The 19,124-nt window shown below is 39.9% G+C and overlaps 1 long non-coding RNA gene across 1 annotated transcript in view; it reads right to left on the bottom strand.

The window, feature by feature from the left end:
* LOC115835911 overlaps positions 1–18,877 on the bottom strand; it is a 93,983-nt gene extending 75,106 nt beyond the window's left edge. The window contains exons 1-2 of the long non-coding RNA XR_004030868.1: positions 18,812–18,877; positions 18,013–18,098 (exon numbers count right to left, since the gene is read on the bottom strand). This is a non-coding gene — a long non-coding RNA (uncharacterized LOC115835911). The remainder of the gene's footprint in view (positions 1–18,012; positions 18,099–18,811) is intronic.
* Between the last annotated feature and the right edge of the window lie 247 nt (positions 18,878–19,124).

The following is a 19,124-nucleotide window of genomic DNA, read 5'->3' as shown; positions in this document are numbered from 1 at the left end:
GTGACAAAATCACTCAGCATTTGCTTGTCTGTAAAGGATTTTATTTCTCCTTCACTTATGAAGCTTAGTTTGGCTGGATATGAAATTCTGGGTTGAAAATTCTTTTCTTTAAGAATGTTGAATATTGGCCCCCACTCTCTTCTGGCTTGTAGAGTTTCTGCCGAGAGATCAGCTGTTAGTCTGATGGGCTTCCCTTTGTGGGTAACCCGACCTTTCTCTCTGGCTGCACTTAACATTTTTTCCTTCATTTCAATTTTGGTGAATCTGACAATTATGTGTCTTGGAGTTGCTCTTCTCGAGGAGTATCTTTGTGGCATTCTCTGTATTTCCTGAATCTGAATGTTGGCCTACCTTGCTAGATTGGGGAAGTTCTCCTGGATAATATCTTGCAGAGATTTTTCCAACTTGGTTCCATTCTCCCCATCATTTTCAGGCACACCAATCAGACGTAAGTTTGGTCTTTTCACATAGTCCCATATTTCTTGGAGGCTTTGTTCATTTCTTTTTATTCTTTTTTCTCCAAACTTCCCTTCTCACTTCATGTCATTCATTTCATCTTCCATCACTGATACCCTTTCTTCCAGTTGATCGCATCAGCTGCTGAGGCTTCTGCAATCTTTGCATAGTTCTCGAAACTTGGCTTTCAGCTCCATCAGCTCCTTTAAGCCCTTCTCTCCATTGGTTATTCTAGTTGTCCATTCGTCTAATTTTTTTTCAAAGTTTTTAACTTCTTTGCCATTGGTTTGAATTTCCTCCCGTAGCTCAGAGTAGTTTGATCGTCTAAGGCCTTCTTCTCTCAACTCGTCAAAGTCATTCTCCGTCCAGCTTTGTTCCATTGCTGGTGAGGAACTGCGTTCCTTTGGAGGTGGAGAGGTGCTCTGCTTTTTAGAGTTTCCAGTTTTCCTGCTCTGTTTTTTTCCCCATCTTTGTGGTTTTATCTACTTTTGGTCTTTGATGATGGTGATGTACAGATGGGTTATTGGTGTGGATGTCCTTTCTGTTTGTTAGTTTTCCTTCTACCAGACAGGACCCTCAGCTGCAGGTCTGTTGGAGTTTGTTAGAGGTCCACTCTAGACCCTGTTTGGCTGAGTGTCAGCAGCAGTGGCTGCAGAACAGTGGATTTTCATGAGACCACAAATTCAGCTGTCTGATAGTTCCTCTGGAAGTTTTGTCTCAGAGGAGTACCTGGCCGAGTGAGGTGTCAGTCTGTCCCTACTGGGGGTTGCCTCCCAGTTAGGCTGCTCGGGGTCAGGGACCCACTTTAGGAGGCAGTCTGCCCATTTTCAGATCTCCAGCTGCGTGCTGGGAGAACCACTACTCTCTTCAAAGCTGTCAGACAGGGACATTTAAGTCTGCAGAGGTTCCTGCTGAATTTTTGTTTGTCTGTGCCCTGCCCCCAGAGGTGGAGCCTACAAAGGCAGGCAGGCCTCCTTGAGCTGTGGTGAGCTCTACCCAGTTTGAGCTTCCTGGCTGCTTTGTTTACCTAAGCAAGCCTGGGCAATGGCGGGCGCCCCTCCTCCAGCCTCGCTGCTGCCTTGCAGTATGATCTCAGACTGCTCTGCTAGCAATCAGCGAGACTCCGTGGGCATAGGACCCTCCAAGCCAGGTGCGGGACACAATCTCCTGGTGTGCCGTTTTCCAAGCCCATTGGAAAAGCACAGTATTAGGGTGGGACTGACCCGATTTTCCAGGTGCCGTCTGTTACCCCTTTCTTTGACTAGGAAAGGGAACTCCCTGACCCTTTGCACTTCCCAAGTGAGGCAATGCCTCGCCCTGCTTCGGCTCATGCACGGTGCGCTGCACCCACTGTTTGGCACTCCCTAGTGAGATGAACCCGGTACCTCAAATGGAAATGCAGAAATCACCCATCTTCTCTGTCACTCACGCTGGGAGCTGTAGACTGGAGCTGTTCCTATTCGGCCATCTTGGCTCCACCCCCCTCGGATGGTTTAAATACTTAAAACCCAATATTTACATGTTGCAATTCTCTTGTTCCTCACCATAATCTCTTAACAGTGATATTTGCCACATCAATATTTTTTCCTTTATGAAGGATTTCTCATAGTGGGAGCATCATTTTTTTTCCTTCCTCTAAACCAGGTTTCTCAAGTTCAGCACTATTCAAATTTAGGGCCAGATAAGTCTTTGTTAAGGGTAGGGGCAGAGCGAACCTGTGCATCACAGAATATTTAGCAGCATCCCTGGCCTCTACCCCACTAGTTTTCAATAGCACAGCAGCACCCCCACCCTAAGACTTGATAACCAAAAATGTCTCCAGGTTTTGCCAATTGTACCTTCAGAAGTGAAGTCATTCCAAATTGAGGACCGCTGCTCTAAACAAATACTGATTTTAAAAATTAGGCTTCCTAGCTGATGATTCTAGATGAAAAACAAGTAAAACTCTTGGCCACCAGAATAACATGCTCCATCAGATGAAATTTTCCCAAGATAGGTATTATCCACGTTTATAAACTGAGGAAAGTGTGGTTTAAAGAAGATAAGCATCTTGTTCAAGCTCCAAAATTAATCTGTGCTGGAATGGAATTCCAACTCATGTCTGAAAAACTCCAAATCCCATGATCTCTCTGCTAATTATAATATGAGGCAGTAATGCTCTATAATAGAAAGCTATTTTTCCTCATTATCAAGAAAGACCATTTTTGGCAGCAACACGGCTAGACAAAATGTTACAAGAAGCTGCCATATAACAAACATATCAATCAATGTAGAACAAAAATACTTGTAAGTGTGAGAAATTTCTCTCTATTCCTTGTTTTTTGAATTGTTATTTTATAATTTCTAAAATGATTTAAATAAGTTTTAGATTTTTGAGATAGAAACTATATTTTTATATAGTATTTTCCTTCTGAACTGCACTTATCACCAGATGTCTGAGAGATGGTTAGTAACACCAGGTCTCTCTGGGAGGACCAGAATCCATGCTTATTTTTTGGAAAGAAATTATAAACTCTTTATTCTTAGTACACAAAAAATGACAAGAAATAAAATAACAGTCAAATGTGAGGTTGGCAATTAGGAGAAGTAGTTGGCCACTTTTTTCTTCAAGCTACTCATCCTCAGTTGTCAGAGGCTGGGAGACACCATAGAAAATTAGTTCTTTCCAAATTGATACTAGAGGCAGTTTTAGAGAATGTTCTCCCTAGAGGCTAGTTGTTCCCATCAGCAGTTCCTGATGATAGTAGTAGACTCACGTGGCTTTTATTAGCTGTGCAGGACAGCTATCACCAGGTCTCTAATGCCTCATGTTGTTCAGAGGATTGCATGAGAGGGAGAAGTTTTCCACACTGGACCTGCAGAGGTCTTTAGATATCAAAGCCTGCAGAGGTCTTTGTGGTATATCAAGAAAAATTATTTCCAATGTTTCAGAGCTCTCCAGATTGCTCAAGGCAGCTAGTCTCTGTTACACCTCAGTGCATAACACACATCACTGCTCCGTCCACCTCCCTCATCACTGCACAGATTTTATTCAGTCCAGAGAAAGTTCTCCTGCATGCTCTCCATGGCTCAGGGTGTGGTGATCTAGAGCACATGGGTCTCTTAGCTTTAGCTCTAATCCCAGGTATTTGACACACTTATCAATAACCCCCAATTTTTATACATCTATTCATATGGCACCATAGTACACAGACAAATCAAGCCATATACTATCCTAGGATTCCCACACTTGTCAATGAATCATTCTTAATTTGTAAGTTTACAGGGATGAATCAATGCATGTGTGGCCTTATATGAACAAATTTCACTTTATCAGCCTGAAATCCTTGCTTGGATAGAACTAACTCTCACTACGTGAAGGCAGCTGAACACACTAAGGAAATAAGGTCTGGCAAGACCTCAAGTAACTAAAGCACCACCTTGTAATGAAAGTCACAGAGAGCCAAATTCCGGCACATAAGACAAGACAAGCCCTCCAATTATTCTAATCATCTGTCTTATGCAGAACACACAGAGTAAGCTGAAGAAATGTGATTGTCTTGAAGGCTCAGAAAGGACACACAATGCCAAACTCAAGTATCTGTATCAAGTTGACTCCAATTCTTATTCAAAGTAGATGTAAGATAATGTGAAAATAAATCAAATCCAACCACTTTGGAAAACAGTTTGGCAGTTTCTCAAAATACTAAACAGGGAGTTACCATATGACCCAAAAGTTCCATTCCTAAGTATATAGTCAAGATAAACAAAACATATATCCACACAAAAATTCATACACAAATGTTCATAGTAGCATAATTTGTAATACCCAAAATGTGAAAACAATCCACTTTGCCACTCTATTAACTGACAAACGAATAAACAAAAAGTGGTATAGCCTTATAATGGGATATTATTCAGCCACAAAGAGGAATGAAGTGTTGAAATGCGCCACAACATAAATGAACCTTGAAAACATTATGCTAAGTGAGAGGAGCCAGAAGACTATACGCTGTATGATTGTCCTTACATGAAACACCCAGAATCAAATCTATAGATACAGAAAATAGGTTAGTTGTTGCCTAGGGATGAGGAAGTGGGTAAGAATAGAGGTGAGTGAGGAGTGACTGGTAATGGATATGAGGTTCCTTTTTAGGGTGACAAAATATTCTAAAATTTATTCTAGTGATGATTGTACAACTCTATGAATATATTTTAAAACATCAAATTATACAATTTAAGTTGGTGAATTGAATGTTATGAGGATTATGTCCCAATAAAGTTATTAAAAATAAGAGCAAAGCAAATAAACAGAAAGTACAACACTCTGATTGAGTCCAAAGGCAAAAAGACAGTAAACTCTGAAACTTTTTATGACATTAGTTCTATAGGCCACTTTGGAGTAAATATCAACAGCAACCTTGGCAAACAAAGGAGAAAAACTATGAATTCCTTTAACCTTTTCTGATTTACAGCCTTTAAAAGTACAAAAAGGAGTTTGATTACGATCCCTGTTGTATTTTCACCATATTGAAAAGAACATATATTTGATCTAAATAAGATAAAATCAGTGTTCTCGTAAAGTTTGTAAATGAATGAAATGTTTATTTTTACCTAAATTACTTTTCAATTACCCCACTAACATCTAGCATATATGCTCACAACATCTGCAGTAGTTATAAAAGTTCATGGCTCACATAACTTATATTTTTCAGAAAAGCATGCGATTCTTAGATTTGAAAACAGTCTTTTTCATGTACACTCTGAAAGACCAGAAATATTGTGAAATTAGTAATCTATCCATTATTTGTGTAGTCTGAAAATATATAAACTTAAATACATAATCCCAGATTATCTCATTCTGAAATACATTGTTAAAAATAAAAATATTGGCTGGGCATGGTTGCTCATGCCTGTGATCCTAGCACTTTGGGAGGCCGAGGTAGGCAGACCACAAGGTCAGGCGTTCAAGACCAGCCTGACCAACATGGTGAAACGCTGTCTCTACTAAAAATACAAAAAATTAGCTGGGCATGGTGATGTGTGCCTATAATCTCAGCTACTCAGGAGGCTGAAGCAGAAGAATTGCTTGAACCTGGGAGGCGGAGGTTGCAGTGAGCCAAGATTGCACCACTGCACTCCAGCCTAGATGACAGAGCGAGACTCCATCTCAGTACATACATACATACATATCTTCACTTAAGCCTTCAACGAAATTTGCACATAATGGACCTGCAAAATTAATATGAAGCCTTGTTCACTGCCTGTAAAAATAATTCCAAATGTACTACAACATATAAAATCTATCACAATGAAGCTGTTCTTTCCAGCAGCACCTTCTCACAATCCATCCAAATGCTTCAATTCTAAATAGGTCTTTCAATCCCCTGTACCTCTATAAAAGCCACTTTATCTGCCTGGAGGATCATTCCCTTGTCCACCTGGAACATTCTTCAACATCCTTCACCAAAGAATCTGTCTTAAGTTATCCCTCACCATCTGGTTCATCCCTATCCACAAGGCCAAGCACCATTTAATACACTCTCCTCTGCAAACCTATAGCACTGTGTGTGCTATTGCACCATAGCACACATAGCTTACTCTATAATGGTTTTCATGCATCTTTTCCCTATTGGTCAGAGAGCTTTGCGTTCAGAGATCACATGCCACTCATCTTTGCACTTAGGGAAGCTGGCAAGGGGCTTGCAATATAGTAAATGCTTAAAAACTATCTAATGACTGCTCAATGAAATAATAGTATTGTGAGATAGCCAAGGTTTGAGTAGGTGTTGAAAACTACCTAAAACTTTTTAAAAATTTGAAGCAAAAGATACAATTCTTGCTTTCCAGTGTATTGAATTGGTGAAACTTGTTTCCTTGGAAAAGCTGTTTATTCTATTTGGTCACTACTTACTGAATGGAAACCATGTGCCAAGTCTTCTGGTGGAGAGGGAAAGAATATCATGAGAGATCTCCCCCGAGCTTCCAAATCATTGTATGGTTTGGAAAAATCATACAAACCTCATCAAAATCAACCAAAATTATACAAGAGAGGAGGCAATAGTTCCTGTATGCAATTCTAATAGATTTTGTGCCTGGGAACAGAGAATTGCAGACAGTGCAAAGGCCAGCATATATGAAAAATATTTAAATTCTGACTGTCTACTTTTACACAGATGTTATAGTTTGCATTTATATGGGAATTCGATACTGTAAGTTCTTTAACACAGTATGATGTAATCTCATTAGCCAAGGCATTTTCTTGGGTCATGGTGGGTGCCAATGGGGTTCAATTAAAAGGTGCTGCCGGTGAGCTGCTTTGGATGACATCTAAAAATCTGCCAAACAGAGGATTGCCCGAAGCACACACAGCAGCATGACTGTTGATTCACTCAATTTGCATTATTTAAAATCCTTGATCCATGAATAATGATACTGGAGACAAAAGCACCTTCAAAAGTTCCACAAATGCACCAAATACCTTCATATTAGATGAAGTAGTAACTCTTATATAATAATTTCAGGTGCCTAAAGGCAGTCAAGAATATATCTTGGGAATTTCAAAATGTATTAGAATTTCCTCTCACTGTGCATTCTAGCCATCAACCTAATTGTCATCAAAAGTCTCACTGAACCATCCTTAGAGCAGTGCTCAAAAGGAGGCCACGTGCTATTGCTTATGAAATGTCCCTAAGAGAGTTACAAAATTGACTTTATCAGGAAAAAGAAAACAAAATGTTCTTAAGAGAGGGTTTGCAGTCAGAAGTCATCTGATTCCCTTTTTAACAAAATCCAGTCCTCATTTTGAAGATGATTTACATGAGAGCAGTAAAAATGTTCCAGATGGTCAGGTGGTCTTCAGTAGAAAGATTCTTAATTTGCCATTAAAGTAAGATTGTCTTAAATCAGAATCCAGATTAATCATATTATCTATGAAAACTCAAACCACTGAGTCTCCAAAGTTTTAAAAATATTCATAGTTGTTGCCTTAAAAAACCTGTTGATTCTCAATCAATGGTTTAAGTGAAGACTATAAAATATTTTGAAATGATAGTTCGGTTTCATTTTTTAAAGATGCTGGTTTTATATACTTCAGATAATGATATTTCATTCTCTTTCAGACAAAATCAGTAAACTCAAGATAAACAGAAACTAAAGAGGATGTACCAACTAAATGAGGTTCTCTTAGATTCTAAAGGCATTAATTCAACAAGCATATATAAAATTTGTTTCTATGCTTAAATGATATTAATTTTTCCAGATTCAATACATTTTATTCCAAATATACACTCTGAAGACTATGACCACCTTTTATTTTAAAACAGAAAAACCCAAGATCCCACCAAGATGGCCGAATAGGAACAGCTCCAGTCTACAGCTCCCAGAGTGAGCCACGCAGAAGATGGGTGATTTCCGCATTTCCAACTAAGGTACCAGGTTCACCTCACTGGGACTTGTTGGACAGTGGGTGCAGCCCATAGAGTGTGAGCCGAAGCAGGGCGAGGCATTGCCTCACCCAGGAAGTGCAAGGGGTCAGAGAATTCCCTTTCCTAGCCAAGGGAAGCCGTAACAGATGGTACCTGGAAAATTGGGACACTCCCACCCTAATACTGTGCTTTTCCAGTGGTCTTAGAAAACGGCACACCAGGAGATTATATCCCATGCCTGGCTTGTAGGGTCACACGCCCATGGAGCCTTGCTCATTGCTACCACAGCAGTCCGAGATTGAACTGCAAGGCAGCAGCAAGGCTGGGGGAGGGGCATCTGCCATTGCTGAGGCTTGAGTAGGTAAACAAAGCAGCCAGGAAGCTCAAACTGGTTGGAGCCCACCACAGCTCAAGGAGGCCTGCCTGCCTCTGTAGACCCCACCTCTGGGGCCAGAGCATAGCTGAACAAAAGGCAGCAGAAACTTCTGCAGACTTAAACGTCCCTGTCTGACAGCTTTCATGAGAGTAGTGTTTCTTCCATTACGGAGTTTGAGATCTGAGAACAGACAGACTGCCTCCTCAAGTGGGTCCCTGACCCCCGAGTAGCCTAACTGTGAGACACCTCCCAGTACGGGCCAACTGACACCTCACACAGCCAAGTGCCAGTCTGAGACGAAGCTTCCAGAGGAAGGATCAGCCAGCAATAATTGCTGTTCTGCAATATTTGCTGTTCTGCAACCTCCACTGGTGATACCCAGGCAAACAGGGTCTGGAGTGGACCTCCAGCAAACTCCAACAGACCTGTAGCTGAGGGTCCTGACTGTTAGAAGCAAAACTAACAAACAGAAAGGAATAGCATCAACATCAACAAAAAGGACATCCACACCAGAACCCCATCTGTAGGTCACCATCATCAAAGACCAAAGGTAGATAAAACCACAAAGATGGGGAGAAACCAGAGCAGAAAAGCTGAAACATTCTAAAAATCAGAGCGCCTCTTCTCCTCCAAAGGAATGCAGCTCCTCACCAGCAATGAAACCAAGCTGGATGGAGAATGACTTTGATGAGTTGACAGAAGTAGGCTTCAAAAGATCAGTAATAACAAAATTCTCTGAGATAAAGGAGGATGTTTGAACCCATCGCAAAAAAGCTAAAAACCTTAAAGGAAGATTAGACGAATGGCTAACTAGAATAAACAGTGTAGTGAAGACCTTCCTGATGGAGCTGAAAACAATGGCATGAGAACTACGTGATGCATGCACAAGCTTCAGTAGCCGATTTGATCAAGTGGAAGAAAGGGTATCAGTGATTGAAGATCAAATTAATGAAATGAAGCAAGAAGAGAAGTTTAGAGAAAAAAGAGTAAAAAGAAATGAACAAAGCCTCCAAGAAATATGGCACTATGTGAAAAGACCAAATCTACATCTGATTGGTGTACCTGAAATTCACAGGGAGAATGGAAGCAAGTTGGAAAACACTCTTCAGAATATTATCCAGGAGAAATTCCCCAACCTATAAAGGCAGGCCAACATTCAAATTCAGGAAATTCAGTGAATGCCACAAAGATACTCCTGAAGAAGAGCAATCCCAAGACACATAATTATCAGATTCGCAAAGGTTGAAATGAAGGAAAAAATGCTAATGGCAGCCGGAGAGAAAGGTCAGGTTACCCACAAAGGGAGGCCCATCAGACTAACAGCGGATCTCTTGGCAGAAACTCTACAAGCCTGAAGAGAGTGGGGGCCAATATTCAAAATTCTTAAAGAAAAGAATTTTCAACCCAGAATTTCATATCCAGCCAAACTAAGCTTCATAAGGGAAGGAGAAATAAAATCCTTTACAGACAAGCAAATGCTGAGAGATTTTGTCACCACCAGGCCTGCCTTACAAGAGCTACTGAAGGAAGCACTAAGCATGGAAAAGACCAACTGGTACCAGCCACTGCAAAAACATGCCAAATTGTAAAGACCATCAATGCTAGGAAGAAACTGCATCAACTAATGGGCAAAATAACCAGCTAACATCATAATATCAGGATAAAATTCAAACATAACAATATTAACCTTAAATGTAAATGGGCTAAATGCCCCCAATTAAAAGACACAGACTGCCAAATTGGATAAAGAGTCAAGACTCATCAGTGTGCTGTATTCAGGAGACCCATCTCAGGTGCAAAGACACACAAAGGCTCAAAATAAAGGGATGCAGGAAGATCTACCAAGCAAATGGAAAACAAAAAAAGCAGGGGTTGCAATCCTAGTCTCTGATAAAACAGACGTTAAACCAACAACGAACAAAAGAGGCAAAGAAGGCCATTACATAATGGTAAAGGGATCAATTCAATAGGAAGACATAACTATCCTAAATATATATGCACCCAATACAGGAGCACCCAGATTCATAAAGCAAGTCCTCAGAGACCTACAAAGAGACTTAGACTCCCACACAATAATAATGGGAGACTTTAACACCCCACTGTCAACATTAGACAGATCAATGAGACAGAAAGTTAACAAGGATATCCAGGAATTGAACTCAGCTCTGCACCAAGTGGACCTAATAGACTTCTACAGAACTCTCCATCCCAAATCAACAGAATATACATTCTTCTCAGCACCACATCACACTTATTCCAAAATTGACCACATAATTGGAAGTAAAGCACTCCTCAGCAATTGGAAAGGAACAGAAATTATAACAAACTGTCTCTCATACCACAGTGCAATCAAACTGGAACTCAGGATTAAGAAACTCACTCAAAACCAGACAACTACATGGAAACAGAACAACCTGCTCCTGAATGACTACTGGGTAAATAATGAAATGAAGGCAGAAATAAAGATGTTCTTTGAAACCAATGAGAACAAAGACACAACAAACCAGAATCTCGGGACACATTTAAAACAGTGTGCAGAGGGAAATTTATAGCACTAAATGCCCACAGGAGAAATCAGGAAAGATCCAAAATTGACACCCTAACATCACAATTAAAAGAACTAGAGAAGAAAGGGCAAACACATTCAAAAGCTAGCAGAAGTCAAGAGATAACTAATATCAGACCAGAATTGAAGGAGATAGAGACAAAAAAAACCCTTCAAAAAATCAATGAATCTAAGAGCTAGTTTTTTCAAAAGATCAAAAAAATTGATAGACCACTAGCAAGACTAACAAAGAAGAAAAGAGAGAAGAATCAAATAGATGCAATAAAAAATGATAAAGGGGATATCACCACCAATCCCACAGAAATACAAACTACCATCAGAGAATACTATAAACACCTCTACGCAAATAAATAAACTAGAAAATATAGAAGAAATGGATAAATTCATGGACACATACACCCTCCCAAGACTGAACCAGAAAGAAGTTGAATCCCTGCATAGACCAATAACAGGCTCTGAAATTGAGGCAAAAATTAATAGGCTATCAACCAAAAAAAGCCCAGGACCAGATGGATTCACAGCTGAATTCTACAGAGGTACAAAGAGGAGCTGGTACCATTCCTTCTGAAACTATTCCAATCAATAGAAAAAGAGGGAATCCTCCCTAACTCCTTTTATGAGGCCAGCATCATCCTGATACCAAAGCCTGATCGAGACACAACAAAAAAAGAGAATTTTAGACCAATAACATCAATGCGAAAATCCTCAATAAAATACTGGCAAACCAAATTCAGCCGTACATCAAAAAGCTTATCCATCACAATCAAGTTGGCTTCATCCCTGCGATGCAAGGCTGGTTCAACATACACAAATCAATAAACGTAATCCATCATATAAACAGAACCAAAGACAAAAACTACATGATTATCTCAATAGATGTAGAAAAGGCCTTGGACAAAATTCAACAGCCCTTCATGCTGAAAACTCTCAATAAACTAGGTATTGATGGGATATATCTTAAAATAATAAGAGTTATCTATGACAAACCCACAGCCAATATCATACTGAATGGGCAAAAATTGGAAGCATTCCCTTTGAAAACTGGCACAAGACAGGGATGCCCTCTCTCACCACTCCTATTCAACATAGTGTGGGAAGTTCTGGCCAGGGAAATCAGGCAGGAGAAAGAAATAAAGGGTATTCAATTAGGAAAAGAGGAAGTCAAATTGTCCCTGTTTGCAGATGACATGATTGTATATTTAGAAAATCCCATCGTCTCAGCGCAAAATCTCCTTAAGCTGATAAGCAACTTCAGCAAAGTCTCAGGATACAAAATCATTGTGCAAAAATCAGAAGCATTCCTATACACCAATAATAGACAAACAGAGAGCCAAATCATGAGTGAACTCCCATTCACAATTGCTTCAAAGGGAATGAAAATCCTAGGAATCCAACTTACAAAGGATGTGAAGGACCTTTTCAAGGAGAACTACAAACCACTGCTCAACGAAATAAAAGAGGATACAAACAAATGGAAGAACATTCCATGCTCATAGATAAGAAGAATCAATATCATGAAAATGGCCATACCGCCCAAGATAATTTATAGATTCAATGCCATCCCCATCAAGCTACCAATGACTTTCTTCACAGAATTGGAAAAAACTACTTTAAAGTTCATATGGAACCAAAAAAGAGCCCGCATCACCAAGTCAATCCTAAGCCAAAAGAACAAAGCTGGAGGCATCACACTACCTGACTTCAAACTAAACTAGCTGAACAGAACAGAGCCCTCAGAAATAATACCAGATATCTACAACCGTCTGATCTTTGACAAACCTGACAAAAATAAGAAATAGGGAAAGGATTCACTATTTAGTAAATGGTGCTGGGAAAACTGGCTAGCCATACATAGAAAGCTGAAACTGGATCCCTTTCTTACACCTTATACAAAAATTAATTCAAGATGGATTAAAGACTTAAATGTTAGACCTAAAACCATAAAAACCCTAGAAGAAAACCTAGGCAATACCATTCAGGACATAGGCACGGGCAAGGACTTCATGACTAAAACACCAAAAGCAATGGCAACAAAAGCCAAAATAGACAAATGGGATCTAATTAAACTAAATAGCTTCTGCACAGCAAAAGAAACTACCATCAGAGTGAATAGGCAACATACAGAATGGGAGAAAATGTTTTCAATCTACCCATCTGACAAAGAGCTAATATGCACAATCTACAAAGAACTTAAAAAATTTATAAGAAAAAATCAAACAACCCCATCAAAAAGTGGGCAAAGGATATGAACAGACACTTCTCAAAAGAAGACATTCATGCAGCCAACAGACACATGAAAAAATGCTCATCATCACTGGTCATCAGAGAAATGCAAATCAAAACCACAGTGAGATATCATCTCACACCAGTTAGAATGGCAATCATTAAAAAGTCAGGAAACAACAGGTGCTGGAGAGGATATGGAGAAACAGGAACACTTTTACACTGTTGGTGGGACTGCAAACTAGTTCAATCATTGTGGAAGACAGTGTGGTGATTCCTCAAGGATCTAGAACTAGAAATACCATTTGACCCAGCCACCCCATTACTGGGCATATACCCAAAGGGTTATAAATCATGCTACTATAAAGACACATACACATGTACGTTTATCGCGGCACTATTCACAATAGCAAAGACTTGGAACCAACCCAAATGTCCATCAGTGATAGACTGGATTAAGAAAATGTGGCACATATACACCATGGACTACTATGCAGCCATAAAAATGGATGAGTTCATGTCCTTTGTAGGGACATGGATGAAGCTGGAAACCATCACTCTGAGCAAACTATCGCAAAGGCAAAAAACCAAACAACACTGCATGTTCTCACTCAAAGGTGGGAATTGAACAATGAGAACATTTGGATGCAGGGTGGGGAACATCACACGTGGGGGCCTGAAGTGGGGTGGGGAGAGGGGGGAGGGATAGCATTAGGAGATATACCTAATGTAAATGAAGAGTTAATGGGTCCATCACACCAACATGGCACATATATACATATGTATCAAACCTGCACATTGTGCACATGTATCCTAGAACTTAAAGTATAATAATAAAAAAAAAAAACAGAAAAACCCATGCATATGTGTTTCAATAAAAATACGACCTCAAGTATTTCAGGTGCTACATATGATAATAAGCTTAATATAGTAGAAGGTAAGGTGGCCTCTTTAATGATTGATATTTATCAGTATAATAATTTGTGTTTAAGTAGAGGTGTTCTAATATGAAGATGAGCACACTGCAAACTAAATGGCCTAGTTTTGCTTCATCTTGTGCTGGTGTGATACTTGTTAAGTGAATAGTCTTTCATTGTAAGTTTAAACTTTAATTCAATGAGCGCCCCCATTCCCCTGCAAGGGATGTGAATTAAGATTTAAACAGCAGCCTATTTCAACATTCATTGGAATGTGGTCACTCAGGAGATCAAACACATACAACTTCATACTTTTTGGGTTTTTTTTTGAGACAGGGTCTCACTCTGTCACCCAGGCTGGAGTGCAGTGGCACAACCTCAGCTCACTGCAACCTCCGCCTCCTGGATTCAAGAGATTCTCCAGCTTTGGCCTCCTGAGTAGCTGGGACTATAGGCACCCGCCAGCATGCCTGGCTAATTTTTGTATTTTTAGTAGAGACGGGGTTTCACCATGTTGGCCAGGCGGGTCTCGAACTCCTGACTTCAGGTGATCTGCCCGCCTTGGCCTCCCAAAGTGCTGGGATTACAGGGGTGAGCCACCACCACACCCAGCCAGCTCATACTCTTTTAAATGAACGAAATAGACTACGCTATACCCTTGAGAAAAATGTATAAGAGATTGAAGATTTAAGTAAAAACAAACAAAAAACATGTTGAGAGAAAATAATAAAATACTGCAAAAAGAAAAATTAGGAAAATGTGGACATCTGTCATTCAAGCCTTTTTGGTAAATGGAAGACTGAACCCTGGATTTTCTTCATGCAGCTTTGTCCTGTTCATGTGAATATCATCCAGAGAACATATGAAGCAATGAATGTGGCTGCTTCTGCCACAATAGCTCTGAATGGCCTGACACTGGAGGCATCGAAAAGAAATGGCTTTGGCACACAGGGTGAATTTTTTCAGGTATTTCTTAGCCTGGAAGCTGTTCTTTTCCTGCCAAAAATCCAACCCTATCTATAACAACCTCTTACTGCTAGTGTAAAGAAAAGGGTAGACAAAGCTAAGAGAGATTTTAGAGAGCACAGCCATAGCTGGTAACTGGCAGTGTGGATGGCATTTTCAGAGCCTGCAGAGAGGAACAAACCTTTAGTAACCAATTAGGAACCTGGGGAGTTAAAGCTATAAAGTGTGATTGATAAAGACTTATGTAATAATTAACAGCAGGGTATTGCATACAGAGAAAATAAAAACACCCTTGTGTCAGGATAAATGTCCTAAGAAAAAAATGTAGGACACAGAAGAGTAATATCGGATCCTGGGGCTGGACCCTGCACACCAGGGCCCCAGTCCCAGCAGAGCCCATATGCCCTGCCTGGCACAGCGGCAGTGAAATTGTTCACCTTCAAGAATCTACAGAGGGCATTTAGGAGGGGATGACAGTTAGGGGCATTCCCCTGTTTTCCCAGTAAACTCACACCTCCTCAGAGGTATGTGTGGATTAATACATAACCATCATAAGAGACAGAATGTGCACTAAAATGATTCATGTTGAATTTTCCACTAATTTGAAGACAGCGAGAAAGGGGAGCATGGATATTTAGTTTCATTTAGAGAAAAATAAATATATATGCATGGGCTTTTCAGACTCAACTAATTTTGTAAAGTACAACTCATAGCAAATGTGTATATAGATAATTGTTTAGTAAACTAGTAATTGTGTAATACTTTTCTGTTAGTACACGTTTAATTCTCCTGAACCTATACTTTTCTGTTGTATTTAAAAATATCAGGTCAGTAAACCCAGTACTTTGGGAGGAGAATCACTTGAGCACAGGAGTTTGAGAATAGAATGGACAGCATGGAAAAACCCTGTCTCTACAAAAAAATACAAAAATTAGTCAGGCATGGTGGCACACACCTGTGGTTCCAGTTACTTGGGAGGCCAAGGTTGGAGGATCACTGGAGCATAGGATGTGGAGGTTGCAGCGAGCAGAGATCATGCCACTGCGCTCCAGCCTGAGCAACAGAGCAAGAACCTGTCTCAAAAAAAGCAAAACAAAACAAAAAATTCAGAAGCCCCTTTGAAATCGTTTTAGAGGATTAACTGAACAAAAGCCAACCCAACAGGCACTCCTATCACAGACAAGTGGCATAACTTTAAGAAAGGTGCCCAGGTAAGCTCCCCACTGTGGGATTCATGCCACAGGAAGATCCTTGCAGAGGTCTTGATGCCTTTGTTTTCCACCTAAACTTGACTCAATACACACCACACACCAACTTCTTTTCATTCATGCCCTTAAGGCCTGAAATATTGTAGACATTTGTGTTTTCTTCATACTATAAAATCATATACCACCATCAGGATCTTAAAGTGGAAGTTACTTACTGTTGCTATAAAAAAAAATAATATCCACATAATATCTGACTTCACTTGGTCTTTTTATAACTTCTTTTAGAAAAGGAATGGAACTCAGCATGAATTCCTGCTTCCAACAGAAGTCCAGGCCTAGTTGCCAGTTCTATGAATCCCAAGTATCTGTACTTACAATAGTAGAAAATAATAAAAACTTGCTGTCTACCTATTTTTTAAACCTAAACTGCAAAAATATTATATTGCTGCAGTTAAATGGTGCTTCATGTTATAGCTGAATTTCTCTATGTGTTTCTAGCCCTGAATAAAAAGAACTTCAGTGGACTCACGATTCGAGTGACTGTTGGTTAAGTCTTCTTTGTGTGTGTTCTTTACTTGATCCTCCCGCAGGATGGCCCCCTCTAGCTTTCAGATATGTGTGCTGTGCTCCTTTGGTTTGGATGTCCCGGCTAGATACTTATAACTATAGGTTGGTGCAAAAGTAATTGCAGTTTTTGCTATTAATGGCAAAAAAACACAATAACCTTTGTACCAACCTAATACATGCAAGGGGCTGAGGTAGGAGGTGGGATTTGACTCCAGAGGTGGGGCTTGGACACGGAACAGATTGAGGACTAGCTAAAACAGGGCCTGGGCAAAGCAGCTTTCAATCAGACATGTCCAACAGTGTACCATGTCAATTTACTGTTGCCATGGCAACACCCCGTGGTTATCACCCCTTTCTGTGGCAGTGACCCAATGACCTAAAGGTACTACCACTTCCCTAGAAATTTCTGCATAAATCACTCCTTAATCTGCATGCAATTAAGAGTGGATATAAATATGACTGCAAAACTGCCCTGAGCTGCTAATCTCTGCCTAAGGGGTAACCCTGCCCTGCAAGAGCAGCCATAGAACCCACTGCTAGAGCTGTAGCACTGCCTCTTCAGTAAAGCTGTTTTCTTCTACCTCTGTCTTGTCCTTGAATTCTTTCCTGGGCAAAACCAAGCACTCTCATGAGCTAAACTCCACTTTGGGGCTCACCTGCCTGCATCAGGGCCTAATAAGTATTTGTTATCTCTGGGTTAAGACTAAGATACGGTACAGGTTTGATGGTTACAGCAAGTGAAGACAAATTTTCAATCAAATCGTTATCTAATAGTGTTTGAGGCTAGGACTAACTTCCATTTATGGGCCAACTATTTTATATCAGGAAACTGTAAGTAATCACTTTTTTGTGTTTTAAGAATCATGGATTCACTTAAGGCACATCAAACTTCATTTGTGACCCGCCTTTGCTATGACGGTAACATTAAATCAGTCATTCTCAAAGAGCTTGTTAACTTGAAATGTGTTGATTATGTTAATGAAGTTACAGACTACAAAATTCCTAATCAACTTAAGTATCCTTTTTCTTCTGGAAAAATAATGCCTTTTTATCTCCTTTAATACTTATCTACTACCATTTCTATGCACTAACTGCTCTTCTAAGAATTTTATACATATTATCTCATTTAGTCTTCACAACAACTCCTTAAACTGACTCTGTCATTATCCCTATGTTATTGGTAGAAGCAAGGGAAAGGTGAGTGCTTTGCCAAGATCAACCAGCTAACGTGGGGAGCTGGCTTCCAAACCAGATAGTCTGGCTTCAGAATCCACATCCTTAACTCTTAACCTTCACATATCCTCTCTATGCTGCCTCTTTGACTCACCATTAAATGAGGAGCAACTCTCAGAACTTCGCTGCTTCACTTTCTGTTGTGAAAAAATTCTGCTTCTGTTCATAGGAAACAGAAAACTACAGGAGGAAACGAGAAATTTGTTAGCACAAAGATATAAAAAGATGAAGCTGACACTTTACGAAGTCATCGATCTCAGCCTAGCCCACTAAAATCACATGGACTATTATTCTTGATGCCTCTCTGTGTCTCTCTTCCCAAGCTTGCATAAGACCAGGATTGATGACAGTGACACAGAGCAGTCGTTCTCAACCAGGCATAATTTTTGTCCCCTCGCCCCCACCCCTGGGAATATTTGGCAATGTCCAGAAGCTTTTTGAGTGTCACAATTGAGGGAATCTATTGGTTAGAGGCCAGGAATGATGCTAAACATCCAGAAGTGGACAAGATAGCTTCTCAAAATAAAGAAGCATCCAGTCAAAAATGTCAGTAGTGCCACTGTTGATAAACCCTGACTTAGGATATTCCATCTTCACAAATATTCATGTCAGCAGCAGTATCTATCTTTGGTCTTGTGGCCTCAGTTGATTGGATATAAAGCATAGTACTAATGAGCTATAGCTCATCCATCCTTCATTCTCCCAGCCACTTTATGTGTCTTTATGTGGCTATGGTGGATGACATGACTTTGAGGTCTAAAAAACTTCGGAAACCCACAAAGAAAACTTTTTAAAAATCTGCTGTAATTGTCACCTAATTATCGAATTATCTAAGGAGGAACCCTTTGACAAGGAAATGCCGTCAAATTAAGGGAAAAACAAATTCCATTTACCCCTTGTCATTTAGAAAGGCAAAGAGATTTAGCAGCCATCAGAGATGTACAATTTTCACATTCACCCATCAACGCCTAAGGGAAAAAAAAAAAAGAGTTTCAGGGAATGAGTTTGACTCACACTGTTATGCTGGAGCAGTTACTGACAGGGAAGGTATGAAAACAAATCATATCCCTCAACTCAAAGAAGATTACAAAGATATTTGCCTCTACAGAAACAAACTTGTATAAAAGTTATTTCTGCAAAATATAATATGTAGAAATGTCCTTGATGACAAAAAATTCTTAGAGATTTCTCATTTTTTGTATTATT

The sequence above is a fragment of the Nomascus leucogenys genome, chromosome 7b, assembly GCF_006542625.1.
Source record: "Nomascus leucogenys isolate Asia chromosome 7b, Asia_NLE_v1, whole genome shotgun sequence".
In the NCBI taxonomy this organism is placed as follows: domain Eukaryota; kingdom Metazoa; phylum Chordata; class Mammalia; order Primates; family Hylobatidae; genus Nomascus; species Nomascus leucogenys.
Note: the sequence above shows the minus strand (reverse complement) of the source record. Positions and strands in the feature narration are given on the sequence as shown.